This window comes from Falco punctatus (genome assembly GCF_963210335.1).
Source record: "Falco punctatus genome assembly, chromosome: 14".
NCBI classification, from domain to species: domain Eukaryota; kingdom Metazoa; phylum Chordata; class Aves; order Falconiformes; family Falconidae; genus Falco; species Falco punctatus.
The window spans coordinates 4,264,928-4,286,807 of record NC_137594.1 but is presented as its reverse complement, the minus strand read 5'-3'; the positions used below and the strand labels follow the sequence as shown (position 1 = coordinate 4,286,807).

The 21,880-nt window shown below is 44.8% G+C and overlaps 1 protein-coding gene across 1 annotated transcript in view; it reads left to right on the top strand.

The window, feature by feature from the left end:
* The window catches only part of LOC308073057 (hepatocyte nuclear factor 4-beta-like), a 97,047-nt gene that overhangs the window by 30,918 nt on the left and 44,249 nt on the right, over nt 1-21,880 (top strand). Inside the window, exon 1 of the mRNA XM_080410796.1 lies at nt 1-21,880. This exon is cut by the window's left edge and continues 30,918 nt beyond it. The gene's annotated coding sequence lies outside the window, so the exon portion shown is untranslated.

The window sequence follows — 21,880 nt, the reverse complement described above, 5'->3', positions numbered from 1 at the left end:
TAAAGGGAAATAAGAAAGAGGAGTTTTATACAAAAGCTTGCAGAAATATACAGCTGACATGCATTTGATTTACAGTTCAGACATGTAATGCTCTTTATAAGTTACCTACCATAAATTTTAAACTGATCTTATAGTTTTGATTATACACTTTTTATGTTGCATTTCATACCTCGTTTCTAGGCAGATTTAGAGCCCTTACACATGCTTCATGTCAACAAGTTCTTCTTCTTCTATTTTTCCTGAAAAAATTAGACCATACTGCAGTCAAAGTGCATTTGCTCTTGTTATTTTGAACTGCTCTTGGTCATCCCAGAGAATTTGGTGAAAATAGACAAGCATAGTTTGACTCTACAGATGGACAGCCATAAACAAGGGCTGGTATCCCTCAAATATAAAAGAAAGACCCAATTTCCAAAACCGAAACTGAGTCTTTCTTCTATATATATGTTGTGTTGACCACCTGAGTTTTGACATGATTAAAGGGCAAGATGAAACTGATCTAAAACTACAAGGTGTCCTTTCCAAAACAATCTCACCTACAGAGAGAGGAGAGAACAATGTCACTTTTTACAGGCTAACAGATGTCAAAATATCTGCAAATACAGAGTAGCCAACAATAACCCAGTACAAATCATGAGCTGTTGGAAAGAAAAATACCTTTACATTGGGCTTTGAATAAACGCTGTGGCTTGGAGACAAGTACAGCTTTTGCCCTAATGTTCTGGCTGATGCTTTGCCCTTGGTGCGTCCCATAGGATGGTCCCATCACCATCCTTGCATCACGCTGTGCCACCCAAAATTCTTACACGTGTCAAAGCCAGGAACAGTAAGCGGAACACCTTGGGGTTTTTATATTTATTTCTGAATAAACATGAGTGCATTCAGATTCATTTCCAAAACCCTCAAGAGCTTACGAGGTCTGGCTAAGGCTGCTAGGGCAGGGTTACCCTTTGGCGTATTTGTAAGCACGGGACATGTGGAAGCAGGGAGACTGCACAGGACATCACACCACAGCTTGATGTAAGCACAAGGCCACCGCACATTTCACATGGGTTATTGCACCCGAGTCACACAAGATGTGGCTTTCTTGCCGGCTTGTCCTTGAGTGTGGAAATTTAGGCTATTAATCCCTAAAGGGGAATAAGCAGCTCTGTGGGGTGTTGCAAGGGTGGCTGTACCCGCAGCACAAGGAAATGAGTGGCTGGAGCGGGGGGAGGAAGGGATGATGCCTTGATCAGCCAGGCAGCCCATCCAGTGGGGATGTGGTGCAGCCTGCTAGCAGAATAATCCATCTCCTGTCCTTCATGCAAGGGGAGAGACTGGCATGTTGCTGAGACCCGCTGGGATAATTAATCCCCTGGTGGGTCTCAGCCCTTCAGAAGCTGCTGGCTGGAGGGAGACTGCCTAGTATCCAGCAAAATTTTACCTGATGTGCCCACTGAGGCAAAAAATGTTCCCGGCATGGGAAAGCTCCTTCTTTCCCCCAGGAGCTGCTCTTGTTTTCCAAGCTGAGAGCATGCTTGGAGGTAGCAGCAGTGGAGGGACATTGTAAATGTGTGGGCAGTTGCATCAAATGCCCAGTGCCCCGAAGCCAGCAGCCCTGGTCCGTGGCAGTGATGCTCCCTGCTCCTCTCACTGCCCAGCCTGGCGAGCGGGGGCAGGAACGGCCGTTTTTCAGGGAGCTGGTTCAGGAGCAGAGATTTTCGCTGTGTTTGACAAGAAGAAGGGCCGTTGCAGCAGCTCCTGTTCACAGCTGGCGTGCTGCAGGGAGGCGGCAGGCATTCGGCTGCTTGTTTCCAGCCCCACACACTTCGGTTTGGCTCTGAGGATCAGGTGCCCCGGGACACAGGCAGGGAACAGCCTCTGTTCAGGGGTAGAACAACTTGTTAAAATATTTTCTATCAAAATGACACTGACTTCTTTAAGGCCGTTGCCTGCCTGTTCGTGAAGTGGAGCTAAGAACCAATGCCTCATGTGCAGCCTATTTCTTTTTACAACCTGAGAAGCATCCCGCAGAGCAGCTTACGGATTTTCTTTAGGCAGGACTGATTTATCTCGCACCCACACTCCACTCTGAGAAACAGTCTGTCTTCTGGGTTTTACTTCTTTAAACCTGGCCTCTCCAAAGTGTTCTTTATAGCAGCCAAAACGCTGCCTGTCTATCCCCTCACTATTTTGCATCGAACTCGGGAGAATCGCTGCAATTAGGACCAGCTGTTGCCTCCTGCAATGCTCATGTTGCTTTGGTGATGTGGCTTTCAGTGGCAAGGAGAAGCCTGGTCAGCTTCCCCCAGGGCTGGGTTTTAGACTTTCATGTCTCTGTGTCACAAAGAACCAAGCAGTTGGCTGTTCCCTTTCTGCTTTTTGTTTTCTTGTGGCATGTTGCATCTCTGTGTGTGTGAGTTTAAGCTGTTGTACCAAAGGGTTTATTTGCTCTGTAGGGTGCTGGAGTAGCTGGAAAAGTTGCTGTGGGAACCCTGCTACCGCTCTACCTATTAAAACGCAAAAAAGAGGGGGTTTAAGATGATTTCTGAACTCCAAAGAGAAAAAATCTGGGGGAAAACCAGCCTGCAGGGCACAAATATCATTGACCTCCTTCCTCCTGGTGGTGTCTCTCTGCGGTTCCTTGTGTTGCCCCCCAGCAATGGCTTTGCTGGACCACGGCTCCTCTGCTCTCCTCTGCCCACTCATCTCTTTTCATAAGGCTGAGCATGGGATTTGTCAAAACCTTTTCCTCCAAGGTTGTCAAAACCAGTGAAAGTGCTTTTGACACAGCTTGAAAACAAAAGGTTCTTTGTTTTCATTTCTGTGTTTTTCAGCAAAGGTCCAACCTTTTCCACAGCAGGAAGAAATGTTTTCAGTTCATTTCCCTAACAGCTGTTACACCTTGTATGTTCTCCTTTCCTTCTAATTCTCTCTTGATACCACCTCTAGAAATCTTCCTTCTCATGTTCTCCCCAGGAAGTGTTTTATATCTTATCACATCTTCCTAATTTTTTTGTATTTTTTTGCCTTATTTAGTTTAAGCTGTAAATTCTTCAGAGCGAAGAGGAGGGCTACGTTTTGGCAGTCTTGCTTTGATCTTGTTGACTCATTCTGGGTTAGATCACCAAGAATGAGAGCAGCAGGAAGTACTGTCCACTTAGTGCAAATACACTTTTAGAGAAATTGTGGCTTTTAATATTTTGTGTTTTAAAGAGGAGGGTGGGTTAAGGACAAAAGAATCCGGTGTTCCTCAGCCCTCTGCTACGCAGCTGCCCATCACTGTCAGATGTTCTTTTGGCATTATTCCTTTGCAATAAATAATGGTCATCTCTCCCAGCTGGCTAAAGCCAACTAAAAGCCTGAAAGTATTGAGACTCCTGTGGTCTGTCCTTCATCCCAGAAGTCTTTCCAGAGCACCTGAGTTGAAAATGCAAATGCAGTGTTGAATCAGCAGTAACCTGCACTGGACACTGGTAAGATCTTCCTAGCAGACTTGCCCCTTTTCCTACCAATTTCACTGAGTCTGTCACAGCTTATTATCCAAAAGCAGATGCTCTAGGAAGAGCTGTTATGACTGGAGCCCCTGGGGTATGCAGAGGGAATCGTAAAATATGTGTGCAGAATGTGTGCAAGCGCAAGCAAATCAAGAGTTACAGAAATAGGCAGGTATTTATAAAATAATGGTGTTTGCAGTGTGTCCTTCCCTGTGGAGAGGGAGTTTTGGTCATGCTTTTGTCATGGTAACAGTAGCTCTGTGCACTTTCATCCATGTCCGAGAGCTCCCATGATCCAAAACATTTAGAATTTGTGAAAAATCTTTACAATTTTCTTCTTTTCTGTTAGCTGCACTTACAGAAAAAGCATTACTTAAGTCCAGCAGCAATAGAAGCAAAGGTGATGCTGATACCTGCTCCAGCTAAGACACATTTGAATTTGTTTCATTTCAGTGGTGTTCCAGGAAAAGTGGCAGAAATGACGGATGCAAAGATGATCTTGCCTATTATTATGTGATGAAAGTCCTAAATCTTTCTTAAAACGTCATTAGTGTTTCAAGGCTGCTTTTCCACAGAACACTAAGCAGTATTTGATTATTTCCAACTGGAGGAACATATAAAATAACAAAGAGTTGTTACACTTGATAGTGCCTCGTGGCTGGTGGTCTGGCAGCTGTTTGGATGATACATAGGAACACTCAGAAGAAAGCATCTTGGCGAGTTTTGAAAGCCTTTCTTAGAAATGGATATACGTGTGATCCAGTTCACTTCTTTTCCTCAGCCATGACAAATAAATGTTACCAGTGTCAGGAAGAACAGTCCTGGTGCAGGGCAATGGCAGCTTGTTCAAAGAGGGATTACAGCTGAAACCTGGAAGCAAAACACTGTCAGCCTGGCCCTTGGAAGAGGGGAAATGTTCTCAGAGAGAGGGATGTGACATAGAAAGAAAACCCAGAGTGTTTCCTGCACTCGTGCCAAGTTTGGTTGTTTTTTTTTTTTCCTGGAGGAAGATCGACCCCCTTCCCTGGGGAGAGCTCTGCAACCCCATAAAGAAACAATAGACTCAGTCATGTCAGACAAGATTCCGCAGCTTTTGCGTTGTATATGGGAGTTTTGTCTGGGATCAAGGTAATTAATGACCCATATAATTCATCTCATGTTTTAATTTTTCTAATCAGCCAATGCAGACTGTAAGTAATGATTGCATGAGTAACTGCAGAAGGAAAGAGGTACGTTGTGGCGTCTGCTGCAAGATTTATTTTTCTGGAAACAATGAATAATACAGCTTTTTTTTGGTGGCGGAGTTGATATACATCCAGGCTGAATGCATGAATCAGTGCTGAGGATCAACAAACTGCAGCGTTTTCCCTTTTACTCCTAGAGCTCTGTATTTTAGCTTCTGGACTGGAAGGACTCGGGTTGCTGCCTCTTGTATCCTTTGCATTACTGCAACTGCTGAGAAAGGGTCGGGGAGATGGCACCATCGGTCTGCTGCTGCCTGCACAGGGTTCTCCTTTACAGTTCACCACTGGAAGACGTAGCAGATGTCACCTGAAGTCAGTTTTCAGTCCGATGCAGCATTTGCTCATCTAGCAAGGTTGGACTGTGACACATCATGAGCACCAAATCAAAATATTCAGTATTGCTACTGTTAGCATTGCACAAACTGACCTTCCCACAGTCTACAAAACCGAATGCTCATCACCCCCCAGTGCTTGCTCTGCACGCCGAAATTGTGTTGCAACTCAAGGAAACCCACCCTTCATATCTCTAATCCAAACAGTGGAGTTAGAAGGAAGCATGAGGCTGCAGCAACAGGGATGAGGTGTTGCTCACACAGTAACAATCCCACCTTGTAAGTAACTACAGGGGCAGCTGTACTTCATAGACTTAACCTTGCTTCCACAGTCTACCTAGCTGGAAGAGTCTGAGTATTACCTAGAAAGACAAAAATGCCCGGGGGGAGGTAGGCCATGTCTGATATCTGTCCTTTCAGCACCAGATTTCTACAGGGGACAGAGGAGACTGACACGATGGGCTGCGGGAGGGAGGACGCGATGAGGAGCTGCTTTTGAAAGACACTTGCTAACAAAGCCACAGATTTTCATGGTTACTCATTTCATGTTTCTTCATGTTTTCCTAAATTCTGTTTTTCAGTGTGGATCAAAAGTCTATCGAAGACTGTAGCTTAATTCTCCAGTGGTTTGTCAGTATAAAAAGATGCCGTTTCCATACAGCCTGTTGTTCCCAGTGTAAATATGTTTTTAGGCACAGAGCAATACAATCCTACAGCTTTACAGAGAAGCTGCAAACCCTTCTGTCAGTGTCTGAGGCAACATAAATGCTCTGTTTCCATTGCTCCTATTTATGAAAAAAAACAAAGGCCATTTATCTCCTAGATTCCCATGAGATTTTCTATAGCTTAGTCAAGAGCCATGAATTACTGCTTGATTGGAGTTATTTCAGGGAAACTGCAGAGGATGGGAAGAGGCTGTGCCTCAGCAAACAGCCACGGTGTCTCTAGCCCGGCTTCCAGAAGGGACCATGCTTTCTCCTGTTCTCCAAGAACTTCTAATTTTTCTAGTGGCAGAAATGAGATTTTCATTTAAAACTCCTTTGATTAAAAGTGATCTTAGGTTTTGTATCCCTGACCTCTGGCTTCTGAAAAAATGGCATCCGTACACCTTTAAACCAGCTAGTTCTGGAAAGCGATGGCCTGTTGCCACAGGCAATTCCAGCCCGGGGGAAAAGGAATTGGATGTGTGTCCCATGTGGCAGGGGGGGACCCCAGTGGGGATGTACAGTCACAGGAGAGAGAAGACACAGAAGCCCTCCCAGCTGTGGTGGCTGCTCAGGTCTCCCTTGGTCCTGGTGGGGACAGGCCCAACTTTTTTTCCCATAGACATTCTGTCATAGCAAAGTTGTTTTTTTCTTGAGCAACTCCAGACCAAAAATAAATTTAAAAAAAAGGAAAATCTGAGTTCTCCTGACTGGACCAAGAGAAATTCCTTGTGGTTTAAATGGTTAGACTTCAGCTATGTGCTGGCAGAAGGCCCAGTTGAGAAGGGATGGGGGATGCATCCGTTGCACCGAGACCTTTTGAGGCATCCTTCAAGGGCTGCCTGGGTGTCCTTCAAAATGCTCACGCCACAGCTCAAGGCCACACCACGCAACACCACGCTGCTCACAACCTCAGGCCCTCACGTCATGCCGTGTAAGCCCTGCTGAGTGCTGTACGTCAGCCGGATGCTACTGCTGCTGTCGTGAGATTTGCCCATCACTAAAACACCTTGGAAACTACGGAGTTGTTACGTGATTCCTGTTTACAATGTAATAAACACGCTTCTATTTATTTCTGCCGTTAACACCTCATCTCAGTTTGTAGGAAGCCTTATGTTTCTGAAGTACTTTGGCAAAAGTAGAGGGCAAAGTGGAGTTATTTCTGTTTTGGTATTAAAAAAACCTTTGGAAGACAGATTCTTTATTTGTCTTCTGGTGTTTCTAGAAGAAGATGCTAAAGGACATGTAAACCACTCTGCAATATCATCCCAGGAAGACCAAAGAAGCCAGATATAAGGTATATAAAATTCTTTCTTTAGTGATTTTTTTTTTTTAATAATTATTTGGAGAAAAATAAGCTTCTTGATAAAATAATCTAGCTTTTGATGAAGATATCATACTTTAAAAATGAAGGCTAATAAGAAAATCCCTTTCTTGGAGAGCTTAAAAAGCAGGGGATAAAAAGAAGATCCTGATCTCTTATGGAAGGTTTTCCTCCACTCAGTATCCGAGCAGATGTTTTAAATTACGTGATACAACATTGAAAGTCTGGTAATTTCTGCTGAGAGTTTACTACTTCCTAGGGTTTTTTCTGTCAAGAAGAGCTGTCTTCCTGCTCCATCAGCTGATTTCACATTGTGTCAGGAGAGCAGCAGCTGCATGGTGGAGCCCTTGGCTTTTGCCCTGTTGCTGCTGCGCAGGCTCATTCCCACTGCAAATTTAACTGGCGTCCTAAAGAAATCATACCGTCAGGCTCATCTTTTTTTTTTTTTTTTTTTTTTTTTTTTTTTTTTTTTTTTTTTATCTGTTCTTTTCTCTATCCAGTAGTTCAGTGAGTTGGTTCAGTTTTAGGAAATCTGAAGTCTTTATGACAATTGTTCTGTTAAACATGGACTTGGGTAAGAAAAAGCGAAATGATTTGAGCCAATTCATTCTTCCCACAGCGTTCTTAGGCTCAGAGGGGATTTGCCAAGAGCAAAGGTGTGCTGGTAACAGGCTAGCTGATACTTGGCTGGCCAGAAACTCTGTAATTTCTTATTTGAAGGTACAGATCTGGATCATTCTCTAGGCAAACTGTATGTGTAAATAGGAGATCTATCGCATCCTTGAACGTCTTGCCATTTTACAGAAGTTTGTAACTGAAAGCAGATCAATTGAAGTCAGTCCTTTGCACCTGTCAAAGAAGTGGAAATCATGTCCCTAAGTGAAATTCTTAGTGTAATATACTCATGTAGTAACTGCTAATGTCATTATAATGCCACACTTACTGATTTTTACTTTTTTTTTTTTACTGGATCAGGACCTTTGTCTTCCAGCACTCCCTCACGTGGTATTTCTTAGATGCATTAGACTACTCCCATGTGTTACAGGAGAGCAGCTGAGGTTTGAAACCTTATCTTGGGTGGCTGGTTTCTGCACGGGCCTTCTTTGGTGAGTCTCACTATTCTTGTATGTCATTGCTGGCCTCATGCCCTTAGGAAGTGAAGAGCAGTCAGTGCCAGGTTAATCAGCAATTACTGTAATGAAAACCAACGCCAGTTGGTTTCAAAAAGAAGGGTTTAAGTTGCTGGTCTGGTAAGGAAAGTACTGGAAGAGAGTTGTTTATGCCAACATTGGCTCCAGAAAAATGAAGTAGACAGAAAGAGATGTGTGTTTGGGTTTGAAGTCTCTCCACCAAGGCAGAAAACCAAGACTTGCATGCTGTGATAAAATCCCATGCAGGTCATAAATGCACGCAAATCCATTTTGACATGAAGCTCTGCCAGTTTTGGCCTAAATAGCTGCGAGAAGTTTTTTGCTGTTGCTCTGAGCAATGGTGAGTCTGCTGTGGTGCCTCAACCCCAGAGACACGAGAAATCCTGGCAATAAAAATGCTTCCTCCAATAACACCTTCAGGACTGGCATTGCTTAATGGGCTGTGAGATCACATGAAAGCAGCTGCTTCTCACCATTACAGAGGACACATTACTCCTCTTAGTCAGTTTTAGCACATGGAAACCACAAAATAAGAAAAAAAAAGCAAATCAGGGCTAAAGTATGACATTTCCACCTCCACAGGCAGGAAACAATGATAGTTCAGTAGTGCTGGCACAAAAGGGACTGAACTCAGCTTTATCATGCTGGGAAGGTAATAAACACCCGTCTTAGAGGAGCTGTAGGTCACTTCGTTCTTCCTGCCGACCCACTGTGGTTCTCTTGTTCCTGTCTCCTGCCATCCCATGGAGGAGGTTAAATAACATGAAGGATGGACTGTGCTGCTTGCCTGAGGTGGCTAGGAGACTGTAGAGACCTGGGGCTCCCTTTGTCCATAGTACGGTAAGAAGAGGCAACCTGCACTCTGAAAAGCTCCTTCACCCAAAGGAGCACCTCTACCAAGTGGTTGTTCCTGGTAAGGAAATGCCCTGGCCCCCCAGGTAACTCCATTCCATGTCACGAGGTGGAGACCGCCAGCCAGAGGACATGGGCTAACCAAGGAGGAGACTTCAAGGCATCCGACTGCAGTGGGACCAGCTCGAGCCATCCCCCACATCAGCTGGAGCAGAACAACCCTCAGACATGCCTTAGGATGTGCTCAACAGCCACGTAAGATGAAATTCCAGAATAATCTTCAAGCATAGTTAAGACAATGGAAGGTTTTTAGGCAGACTATTTTTTTTTTCTACACCTGAAAAAGGAAAGGCCACCTACAAGAGCAAGGTCAGCATTTTGGTTGCAGTTTCGAATATGAATATTTTATATTCCTATCTGAAAAAATGAGAAGTATGTATAGGGCTGAGCTTTTATTCTGGCATTCAAGCTAGCAGGGACGTAAGAGCTCAGATTTCACCCATCATTTTCATTGCTAAAAAGGAAATATTCAATGCAAGCTATGCTACTAGGATAATACTGACATGTGTTATGCTGGACCTTTCAGAAGGGACCTCACCTACTGGGAATGCTTGCTCCTTTCCAACTCTCCTTCTTCTTTTTGCCATCCCTAGAAGAAACTTGTGAATAAATGTGATCTCATGTTTTCATTCCTGGAAGACAGAAGTCTTGGAGAAACATCTTCCTTTGCTCCTAAAAGGACTGTGGTAGCGAACATGAGTTATGGCGTATCCTGCAGCTGATGAGAATGTCAGACGTGGGCACCTCTCTGGAGACAGAAATCACAGGATTCCTTCTGCTGAAGCCAGAGATACCACATGTGGTGTGACCGCAGGTTTTTTGTTCAACGAGGCCTCTTAACAGCGATTTAGATTTCAGGAAAGGCATGGCAAGAAATTCCTTCTCCTTATTGTTTGTTTTTCAGGATGGAATTGAGTGTCTGAGTGTCCTGCCTAACTTTATGGGTAACTGGTTTCTCAGAAGTGTAGAGACAGATGATCTGGAATAGACAGAGCTTGGCTTTTGCCTCCTGCAGCTGGGAGGTACAGGAATATTGCTCTTCCATTGATATTTGCTGGAATTCACACCCTTTTCTGAATCAGTTCCTCCAGGTCAATCTGTTCTTTTAACCAGATTTTAGCTTGATGCTGCTTCTTTCTAAGTGGGTTTGTATGAGTCAAAAAACTCTTCCAGAGGCCAGTTACCTTCGTGGGTGGCATGACGGCTCACACTGTCATATACACCCCACATACTGTGTTGGCAATGGGAGATGTGTTATCATGTCAAATTAGTCAAGGAAATTAATTATGTGCTCATTCCTTACGCAGTTCTCACATCTTGAGGTGGTCTGCCATACACTTGACCTCTGGGTTGAACAAATGCCTGAAAATCGCACTTTGTGTTTTCCTGATTCTGCCTGATTTTTTTCCTTCAAACATATTTATGAACACCTTTGGACATGTATGCTGCGGATGTGTGTGCCTGCAGACCTGGCTCACTGCTTCACTTTGCTAGTTCTGGCTAAAGGAATAAAAATCCTTTGCAAATACAGAAATCTGGCTTGGGAAGTGGAGGACTTTGGAGAAATTTAGCTTGCCCTGGAGATCTGACCTGCAACATGCCATGGAATAAATATGTTCTTTTCCTATTCTGTGCTTCAGCTGAAAATCGCTCATTTGTAATTAATAGGTCTTTGTTAATACTGGGAAAGAATGAATGAAAGAAAGAGGCTCAATTTTTTTAGAGTAGCTTTTCAGCTGAACAGGTCAAGAAGCAGATGTAGAAATTCAGTCAACCGTGTTTGTTGTCCACAATATGTTTGGAAAACTAACAAGAAGAGGCTCCACGGTGGGTTTGGGGTGGTTCTTTTTTGTGTGTTTCCAAACATAGTGTTCTGAAGCCTGGCACTTCCAGCCAATCTTGTTTATATCATTACAGTAAAAGCTGGTATAAACAGAAGACCATTGGAAGCATGAAAGCTGATATTTAACTTCATAAAGTGTTAGTCATGACCTTCTAAGAGTTTAGAACATCTGTTGCTTTTTCATAATGAAGTGAATAGAGGCTTGTCTTGCAATTGAGTGTTGTTCTCCCCCGTTGCCACTCTGTCAGACTCTGGTTGCCTTAATTTGGGATTGGTCAAAGACCTGATGGGACCTGCAGGAATACTTTTGTCTGATGTTCCTTCAGCAGGAGGACCGATGGCAGTGTCAACCTCTGTTGGTTGCATCTAAGTGCAGTGTATTTCCCTGTGCTTCTGGGCAACAGTAGTTCCTAATACGGGTGTTACCTTTAGCACGGCAGGTCTCATCTGCAGCATCTTCCTGCCCAACCCAGCTTCTGATCTTGTTGGAAAACCAGCTTGGCTTGCAGCTCCTTGGTGGCAGGCCTTACAAACGGGATGCTTCTTTGGGTAGCAACTTTTCAGGAACGTTCCTTGAAGAAAATCCTGAAAAGCATCACTGAGTAGCAAGGTGCAGATATTAATAATCTTCACTACTCACTGGAATGAACTGGATGAACTGGGAGTGGGTTTTAGCCAGATGACTTATCCTCCCTCCCACCACTTCCCCCATATCTGCCTCTCTTGGACGATACCCGATGGCAGGTATGTTATAAACAGTTTAAACCAGCATGACACGCATCTTGATTATATTTTGATGTGGGATTATTTTACATTTATCCCTCTGAAAACCATTGTAGTGAGACACTAAACACTTCATATTGCCTAATGTTTATTGAATAATTTTCTTCTGGCTTCTTGCCCCTAATGCAGCAACCAAAAGTAAAAAATAGCATGCACTTGGCTTGCACTTTCTCCTCATGCTGACTCTCCCTTCTGTTTTATTTCAAGGTTGGGGGCTTTCTCTAGAAAGTAGGTATGAATAAAGTATATAAGGAAAGCTTACATGGTAGTCTAGCTTTTCAGGGTCCAGCAGTGCTGTAGTTTATTTAGTTGCCAGTTAATTACCAGTTTGAAACTGCAGTTATACTCCCAGGTTTTAGGGCAGTCAAATTAAACAGGAAAAAATGATCCTCAAGGGCAGGCAGGTCTGTAGTTTTCTGAGAGAGACTTTCATGTTCGAGTTCATGATGTGGAAAGTGCACAGATTCAAGGTCTAGGGGGAGTTTGTCTTTCCTTGCACCAACATCTTCAGCCAAGTGTGGGAGATATGTTGAGCTCCCTGTTTTGCTGTCCCCTGCCCAGGTGATGTCAGCTAAGTTACTTTAAGCTGGGGCAGAAAAATTAGTCCTATCCTACCACGCCAAAAGCAGCTTCATTAAACTCCACATCTTCAAGACCCATGCTTAGCTGCCAAAGAAGGCTAACTTTCCACCAGTAAATGTTCTTGAACAGCTTGTGCCTTGAACATACCTGTGCCTGGGACCTTAAAGTTACTTTAAGTATGGTGGTGTTAAGGAGTTTGAAGTTTTAAACTTAGTAATAAGATCGCAAGAGAAGGCTGTCTCATCTGCAGGGATTACTTGGTAGACCACCTCAGAGCAGCCCCAAAGGGTGACCTAGAGGAGGTGGGAATGCAGAGGTAAGGGCACTCGTTTGGAAGAAGACCCCATTTGAGTCTTTTCTCATGTAGTAAGCATTTGCTTTGTATGAAGCATTGATTGGCAGAGACAAAACCCACACCTGTGTCTTTCCCTTGATGGGTGCTTTTGTCATGATGCTGCAGAGCCTAGCCGCTGGGAGATGCAGGTGTCTTCAGGCAAAATGGCCTCAGTTCTCTGATATTATAGGAAAACCCCCTGATTATTTGGATACTGGGGATAGCTCCAGGTAAAGTCATAAAAAATGCCAAGGATCAGAGAGGCAAGAGTGCCACAAATCGGTGATGGCTACTAGGGTGATCAGGTATGAAATAATGATTTACAGCAGTTCTGTGGCTGGCTGATATCTTTTAGTGTTGCAGGCATGCACTCTTTAATCAGTGGACTTCCATTCACTTTTCCTGTGGCTATCTGTCCAAACAGGCCCAGGCTAAGTGGTACTTTCGGATCCAGAACTGTTAAGGAGGTACCAGCTCTTCACGATAATCTGGATGTGCTCCATGTTTTTAGCCAATCCAGCAAAATCGTAAATCTGGTACCAGGCAGACATATGGTTTCTTCCCTCTGTTTTGTCCTATTAGGAGCTCCATGCTGTGTTTTCACAGGCTTAGAAGGGCTTAGGAGCAGGGAATTGTCATGGGGAGAGCACATGAATTGCCAAGCTAAAGTCCTCCCTGATACAAATCTTTTCCATCAGCTCTGTGTTTTATCAGATCAGTGTAGCCGGTGAAGGACAAGGAGTAGCACCAAGCAGAAAGCAGGTAAGACATCCCCATTAGTTGTATGCCCAAGTATTGCAAGCAAAAAAGGGTTCGTCATCCATGTGTTCCTTGTCAGAGTAGAGGAGGACATCAGGAAGTCTCTTAATCCTTGCTAGGTTGCCAAATGATGGAAACTTGAAAGAACGCCAGAGGGAACTGGGATCAAAAGCATTAGCATTCCATTTTTTGGGGACTAAAACTGCCTATCCTGTGAAAATAAATCCCTGTAGCTCAGTGATACATCTGTCGCTAAAAGACATTTGAGTTAAGTTCTTAAAATACTCCTTTTAGTCAGTCTATGGTGATGTTTTCTGAGTTCTTTCAAGCGGGTTTTGGTGTTTGGCGCTTTTTTTAAAGCTCTGTTAGATAGCAGGAGACAATTCACACTGTTCTGCAAACCAGTGGAGCTCAGGCTGAGAAGCAAGAGGATATAACTCAGAAGGGACTTTTCCAGCCACTCTGCAGATCTAACCTTTAACAAAATAAATACATACTTAATCAATCTGGAAAACGATACAAGAAGATCGCAACAACATGTACTTATAAAAATGTGCTTCGAAGAACATGTTGTACTTTCGTGCCAAAGTATTTTATTTTCACTGCAAAATATTTTGCAAGGGAGCCTTCCTGCAGGGTTATTTAGGAGCGCTGCAGAGGGCTTCAGGTGTTACCTCCTTGCCTCCCAGGGGCTTGGGAAGGTGAGCTGGATCTCGTAAGCAGATAATTTCAGCACTTGGGGCTGAAGCCACAGAAGGAAAGGGTTGCTTGATTGTGGCTTAGCTCAGATGTCTCAGTCCAAAGTATAGATCCTAAATCTCCCCCTGTTTGGCTTCTGCTCAGTTAGAGAGCCCCTGAAAGTCCATTGGCATCTCCATGTCCACAGTGAGGATCCTGAGGCATCAGGATGTCCCCTTTTGGGACTCTGTCCATGAATATTTCTGGGCAAACTGACTACCACTGCCCTCAAGAGAGGTGGAAGCAGAAATACACATGTCCATCTCTCCTCATTCCCGTCCTTGGACCACGGACATTCCACCATAGAGCATTTGGGTCTTCCTCTGTTTGGCCTCTCTTCTCTAGAGGCATCTGGCTGAAGGGGAAGGTGTTCCCAAGGCTTTTGTAGTCATCAGGCTCAGCTGTGGAAATTTTATTGTGTGCTGAGCCAGAGAATGACCGTCAGCATGACTGCACTGCCCAGCACACGTGGAGACAAGGACTGTCATTGGGGATCCAGCAGGCAGTCAGCGTAAGATACTGAAGTCATCCTTGGCCCAGGGATGAGGGAGATGTCTCACGCCTCAAAGGTGAGTCCTCTAACAGCAGAGCCCAGTGACCGCAGAGGTGAGGGGGCTGTGATGGGGCGAGGGGGCTGCCTCGGGGTGTTTATCCGGCCGTGGAGGGAGGTGGTGACAGTGGGATGGGGAGTCAGCAAGAGGAGCACCGAATCCTCTGCGAGGCTGTGGCCAAAGGCATGCCTCTCCCCTCAGCATTTTCCCTTGGCCAGCAGCTCCCTGCTTCCCATGCCAGTTATTTTGGAGCCCGGGCCAAGGTGTCTTGCTGTCTCCACAGACTGGAAAAGGAGCCTTGGCAGCAGCAGTCCGTTTCGCCCCGTAGGGTGTCCCGGCTGTCTGGGCTCGTCAGGGGATTTAACCCTGCCTGATTTGCCTGAAGCTCTGTGCGAGCTCTGGGCTTCAGCCTGGCTCTCAGCTGACCGCGGGAGCTCGGCTCAGTATTAATTCATGAGCGAATTATTCTTGCCAACCTTTTTATCATCACAGAAATCCATAAAGGGAGGACTTGCTGTTTTTCTCCCCGCTCCTTTATCCTATTAATTTTTTAAGTGCAGTAAAAAGGGCTGCTGTAATTACCTTTCTCTGGGTAACGAACTATGAAGGAACAAACTTTGCAAAGCACAATAAGGTTAATAAGAAAAATCCTGCCCTGAGCCTAGGTGGTGTGCTCAGAGTATCTAAGAGAACGACATTCCCAAGCAACTATATGACTAATTTGCCCCGTGTCATTAATTATGTCTTATCTTGGTGGGGAGAATGGGATTCACATTACTGCAGCGTGCTTTCCTAATAGCTCGCGCTGATGAAAAAGCAGTGGAGAAAAAAGAAAGCAAACCAAAGAGCAAGGCCGGTAAGAAAGGAGCCACACGGCGTGCCTTGCAAACCAGTTCACACTCAGCCAAGGCAGTAAATCCCAGTGGGGTGTCCAAGGGGAACTGAGGAACATGGCAGTTTGCTGGGGCTCTCCACGCCTCACGGGATCAGAGGTTGGGGTTATGTGGGTGTGATAAGAAAGAAAAACATAACCTAAATACCAGTGGGCACTCTTTACTGAGAGGTAGGTGCCATTTCTCTGTAAGCTCCGCTGGGCTGGATGACCATGACTTGAACGTCTGCGCTTATTTTCAAACTCCTATTAATCCCTTTGTTGTTGATTGTGTTGAGAAATTCACCCTCATGGTGCCGAAGCAGGAGAGGAGGAAAGGAGGTGGCATTTAAACTTCTCCCTCTCATTTTCTCGTGGGGGAAAGAAGGTCTGGAGGCCTCAGTGTGGAGGGGCCAGCCCCTGCCTGGGCCACGGGCAGGCTGTTGTCCCCCGGTCCCTCGGGACTGCTGACAGCTCTAACATCTGGGTGGACCCTGCTAGTTTGGAGAGACCTACACTAAGGGTGCTGGGATCCAAACGGAGAGATGTGTCTCTGCAGCAGTGCTGGAAGCACTCTCTTTCTATAGGGAACAGTAAACGTGGATATTTCCCATCCTGCTGTGAATTTTGACTAAGGAGCAATGGGAAACACAGGGTGTCCGGAGCAGTGCCTTAAATCAGGACACCCCTCTCCCCAGTAAGTGCCACAGCTGATAATATGCAATTGTGCTCTTGCTAATGTGCTTTTTCTGACCTAGTGAAGCTGGGTTTTTTTCCTACATGGTGTCAACCAGAAAATCCCAGCGCCCAGAAAATGATGTGATGGTCCTGTGGGCAGAAAGAGGTGTTTGTTTCTTGGTTGTGGAGGGAGCGAAAAGAAGGTGCCCGGCTTCCTGGGTGGGTCGGGGAGGTTGGTGTGGGGGGCTTGCTGTTACCTCTGTTATGTGCACTTTGAAAGCGAGCTTCGGTCCCTTGCATCAGTGAAATGAGATTTTTATTGCCATTTCTATTTCACTGGCTTGAGCTTTTCTCCCAGGCTTCCATGCAGGTCATCGTTCACTGCTGCGAAGTCCTCGGATGCTAGCAAGGTATGTGGCCTCAACGTCGCTGTGATTTATTGACCTCACTACTCATGGAAGAGCTGTGGGAAGTCCCTAAACCACTGATGACTGGCCTCTGGGAGGGGGTATCAGGGCAAGACCTTGCACATCTACTCCTCCTCACCCCACTGTTAGCTGAGCACCGAGCTGGGCGAACTTCTGCTCCGATGCAGAAAGGCAGTTCCCATAAGCAGCAAACCAACATCTGTCAGGCACTTCAGCTGCAGCTCATAATAGTTTATTTTTTCCCTTTGTTCTCTGCCTTTTATACTTTGATGGCTTACCAGGCCACCCAAACCAGAGGACATCCCTGGGTCTTCAGAGCAGGCACTTAGCAGCATCTTGCACAGTAGCACAACATCAGAGGGAAAAGATGCTCCCCCAACTTTGGGGGGAAGGAGCAGTAACGATTCTCAGAATGTTTATTTAAACATGGCTGTTTATTTTTGCTGGAGATTGGGTTACCTTCCCTTATAGGAGTAATGTTTTTGGAATCCTCGTTTCGCCTATAATAAATCACAGTTGTCTGAAGAAAAGGAGCGGGGCCCTTTGTCATTTTTCTCTGCTTTTCCTCCATCAGCAAGCGAAGGAAATGCCCCAAGAAGAATCATTTATTACGAACTTTCTTTTGACGTTGTTGGCAAGTCCTTGGCATGTCGGCTAGATAAATTACTGCCCTATCTCTGGGCAGTCAGAGCACAAAGCTTCAGCTCTCTTGTTTCTATTTGTAGGTTGTCAGGACCTCTACTATCAGGCAACACAGAGAATAAAGAAAACAAGAAGAAAGGCTCACAGCTGGATCTCGGTGAGGGTGGCAGGGGTGGAGGGAGGGGACCCCAGGTCCTGTTATGACTTCAAGCCATATTTTGTCCAAGCAGTTGCCAACAACCACACGGACAAAATTTTCTTGCTGGTATTGTGGCTTCTTGCGAATCACGGGCTTCGTTCCTCAGTGTGGGCAAACAATACAGAGTTGCACCCAGGGCTCTTTAATTCTCTGTGAGGGGATGGCATCTGGGCTGGAGCACAGCAAAGGGACCTCAGGGAAGAGCAGACTGATGGTGAAGACTAAGACTTCAAAGAAGTTCTGAAATGGCTCTGATTCTTCTCATCCCCTTTTTCTGAGCAGCTTTTCATTGAGATTTGCTGCTGTGGGCTAAATTGCTTGGAAGTCTTTGGCTGATAGAACAGCTGGAACTGGTAATCTCCAGCATCTAACAGGCTCGGTTATGATGATTTTTTTTTAATTTTTTTTTTTTGCAATCGCTCCTTGTTTTTCCCCACAAAGTTCTGAAAAGCATTTACAAAGAATAACTATTTTTTGCATAATCGTGGATGTGTACAGCTAGATAAACTGAGGTTGTATAAATGGGACAGGATCAGGTAGTTCATCAGCAAGTGGGCAAAGGGAGAGTGAAAAACCAGGGTGAAAACCTGGCTGCAGCAAAGTCCGTGGAACTTCTATAATTTTAATTTCCTAGGGAAATTAATTTTACAGTGCCCATCTCTCTAGCCCTGATCACTTCTTTAAGGATTGAGAAAGAACAGGGCTGGAAAATGAGACACAGCTACAGATAAATATCTACCCGATGGCCGAAGCAGCAGTATGTTTTTAGGAAAAGGTACCTTCCCAGCACTGACCACCATTAATGTGGTAGAAATACCTTTATCTGGGAACGTGGCAGGCCACTCGGATTTACTTGAGCTAAAAAATGGTGAGTGTTCTGTTCTTCCTGCTGGGTAGTTTTATTTCAGCTGCCTCGGTTTGAACCTTCCATATTATTAGACTTTTCTGAGTCTCCTGGTGTAAAGGTGTTGTGCTTTGAGTGGCATTCATCCACGAGAGTAACGTATATTACGCTCTTTCTGTAGTAGCCAGATGAAGTATGAATGCAGCCATACTGCAGAGCTGACCAAATATTCCAAAAAATCAAAAAGGTGAGGTTATTTTAGGCTTTGCAAGACAGGAAGAAGGGGAGGTTTTCCTCATTTTCAATCTCCGTCTCTCCTTAGTGAGATTTAGGATTTACAAGAATTTGGAGGGTGCATGGTTCAGCAAAAGCATTTCCCCAGATTAGATGATGCTCATTCTTTGGTCTCCTTTAAAAATATAAGAAATTTCATCGGACCATGAAACTCTGAATGTCAAATAATCCAGGTTTTGGGGTTCTTGTTATGCTAAGTGGATCCTTTGGCATCGACTAGTTTTATTATGGACGGAGCCACAGCAGAACCACATTAGAAAAGGATATTGTTACAACACTTTCAATATCAACAATGCTACTTGGAAAGGAATAATGTATTCCAGATGGCTATTAAGAATGTCTGTTCTTTTTAGAAGGGAATTTTTTTTTTGTTTAGTTGATTTATTCTGATAAAATTTGGGATAATGTAGACCTATGTCAAACAGTCAGTAAGCAGGGAGATAAGGTTATCCACAGAACGGGCAGTCTGAAAGGCTACTTTAATTTAATTAGGTAGGTTTTCCTATTGGTTTTATTTCTTACATCTCAAGTATTGTAGCTAATTTTTCTTCATGAAAGAGAAGATAGAGTACAGTTACTGCAGACATCGGAGCTGCTGGGTTATGTCCAGGGCTTTTCCACATCCCTGGCAGGTAATGGGACTGCAGTTACATGCACAGGTAAGTGGGTGCAATGACAGCCACTGATAGAACAGATGAGATTTTGAGGAGCTTGAATTAAAAAAAAAAATCTCAATTTGTGATACGTATCACACCAACATGTCTCACCAGACCTGCGTGTAAGTTGGGCACCAAACTGGAGTTGAACTGTCTGAAATGAAATTAAAAAGATATTTTAAATTTGGCTTTGCTCCTCTGCTGCATGTGTTTGAGAGAATTCAAGATGCTGTTAGGTCAAGCTAAAGTTACCGTAAGTTTACAGGCGCATGGTTTCTACAGGCTGTGAATCAGTGTGTCTGCTCCTCCTTTGTCCTGGTCCCCTGATAGCACCCATGGTCCCTGTAACACTCATGAGAACACACTCAGCATCTCCTTTCTATCACTGATGTCCTTCTGTACCAAATTATCCTGCGTGCAGGGAACTGCAGGCAACACAAGGCTGACACCATCCCCTGGCAGTGCTGATGAGCAGCACTGCAGGTAAAATGTTACCTGAGCAGTCTTGCATGGGACATATTTTTAATCCCACTCTGGCTTTCTGGTTTGGCAGGGATTTCAACTCATGGTTTCATGCCCGTCCCCAGGCATGACAGTGGGAACAAAGGCTGTCGTGATGTGCTTCAGCTTTTTATTGTGTGTTCTTCTGCAGCCTTGCTGTAGCTGGGCTCTCTCCCAGCTTCTCCTTAGGACACTGCTTATTTGAATCAGGTATTCACAGCCCCCCAGGGATGCTGGGAAGCATGAGGCATGGGGACAGCAGTGGGGTTTGGGCTGGCTGGATCTGGATGTCACTTCTCCCAAGCGAGGTCCATGGTGACCTCCGCTGATAGAGATCAATGTGTGCCCCTGCTCTCCAGCAGCCTCCACCCATCTCTCCAGCCACCACATTTTCTCTCTGAAGACTTCATTTTGCATTAGCGTGTTTCTCCAGCAGGCATTAGTTAAGCTGCTTGGTGAAAGGCTTTTGAAGATGTTCCGCAGAGCTAGGGGTTGCTGGGCATCAAGCAGTGGAAGAGCTTGAGGAGGTTTGTTAGTCCTGGATGGCCAGATTCCTGTTGCGTACTTGAAATAGATCTGCAGCCGGCTGGTTAACAAAATATTATGCTCAGGATAACTACCTGAGCCACCTCGCCAAGCCAAAGAGTCATAGTAGGGTTCCAGAAAAGCCAATATTAAATCCAGAGATATCAACATTAGTGAAGTAGGACTAAATTATCTCCAGCTGGCTCTGGCTCTTGCCTGAGGCACAGAAATAAGTAGCTCCCTTGAAAAGAAGAAAAGATGAAGGCTGTGTTAATGAAGACCATAACAAAGCTTGCACCTCAGGTCACGTTCTTTTTCCAGTCCTATCAAGTTCAGCCAATGGCAATTTCTAAGCTCCCATCACTTGCCCACTAGCCACTCCACCAAAGCCAAATTTCCTTGTCAGCAAGGGGGACACAGCCAGTCCCACCGTTGGAGTGTCAGAGACACAAGCTGCTCCCGCTTCCAGGGGCGGCTTGCTGTAGTCGACAAGCAGAGATCCCTTGAAACTTCTGTTGTTCTTGATTCAATTATCTGGTTTTAACTGTTGATTACGTATTAAGCACAATCAGAACTCATTACCAGGTGCTTCTGTCCTCACTGACCAGCATCATTGAGTGTGAGTCTTGAAATGTATGAGGAGAATGATAGGTAAGCGTTGGCCATTGCTCCGTGCTAGGCGTGTTTTATAATAGCAACACATGAGCAACTTAAAAATCAGCCTTAACCTGGATGTTCAGAAACCTTCACTGTGTCTTTCTGATGAGCTCTTACAACAAAAGTGGTGTTGTAAGAAACTGGGATTTCAGACATGAGCTATTTACTGCGGTAACATGTAGCTCTGCTCTCACAGATACCATCTTGATGCCACTCGTATTTTTAATTAACATCTGTAGGTTCTCTGGAAAACCCTGCTCACCATATGAATCTATGTATATAACTAACCGCATGTAAAATGCTTGTGTTTGATGTATTTACTTCACTTATGATCAGAGACCTGTTCTTTTTTTGAAAATGTCATGAACCCACAAGGTCCAACCAGGGGCAATGCCTTGGGGGAAGAGCTGCATGAGAGGCTTTACTTTTGCATGGTGACATGAGGAAAGCCAGGAAGAGCTTCCTAACTGCACATCGAGGTGCAGAGAGATACAGCTGTTTCTAAGACTGTTGCGCTTGTGCAGCACTTTGGTGTGTATTGTTGGGTGGAGCGGAGATGGGTATAATGAGGCATGGAAGATGTAAAATCAGTTGGCCAGGATCACAGGGTGAGTAATTATCCCTATGGGAAGGTAGCAGGTGGATTAATTACTGAGCTGCATCTGCAATAAGCAATTAAAGGGAAAGCATCGGTTTCACATCATCCATTTCTTCTTTTCCAGGATACTCCTCTGGTTTGTCTCTCAGATATTGCAACCTGGAGACAAGTAATTTCTCTAACAAGGCTGAGCAAACATCATGTGTTCCTCTGTGGAAAGAAATGGAGATGGCCAGGAGCAACAGGACACA